This window comes from Penaeus monodon, chromosome 33 (assembly GCF_015228065.2).
Source record: "Penaeus monodon isolate SGIC_2016 chromosome 33, NSTDA_Pmon_1, whole genome shotgun sequence".
NCBI classification, from domain to species: domain Eukaryota; kingdom Metazoa; phylum Arthropoda; class Malacostraca; order Decapoda; family Penaeidae; genus Penaeus; species Penaeus monodon.
Window position 1 is genome coordinate 17,951,655 of NC_051418.1, and position 283 is coordinate 17,951,937.

Genomic DNA, 283 nt, shown 5'->3' on the forward strand with positions numbered 1-283 from the left:
TTTTTAAGGATTCAGTTTGTGTTTCATGTACTGGGACTTCTAAATGTCGTGTGTATGTATCTTGTTCAAAAATACTGTTCTCAGTAGAGAGAGAGAGGGGGGGGGGAGCACAAAGGGAAATCAACAGGCAAATTCTTGCGCCTCATTGCCTCTCGAGAAGTGCCAAGTTGCTTCATCGCATCCGGTCACGTAGGCGGGAACCCGCCGGCGTCGTTGCGCAGAGAGCTTCTATGAGGGTGATTCCAATTCAGGCGAACTACAGATTGTTGGCCAGTTAGCGCTG

General features: G+C 49.1%; 2 protein-coding genes across 3 annotated transcripts in view; one reads left to right on the forward strand and one right to left on the reverse strand.

Moving 5' to 3' along the window:
- The window catches only part of LOC119594117 (cytosolic endo-beta-N-acetylglucosaminidase-like), a gene marked incomplete at its 5' end in the record, with an annotated part of 64,556 nt that overhangs the window by 14,239 nt on the left and 50,034 nt on the right, over positions 1–283 (forward strand).
- The window catches only part of LOC119594119 (cytosolic endo-beta-N-acetylglucosaminidase 2-like), a 26,670-nt gene that overhangs the window by 6,828 nt on the left and 19,559 nt on the right, over positions 1–283 (reverse strand). The gene's annotated exons all lie outside the window — the stretch shown is intronic.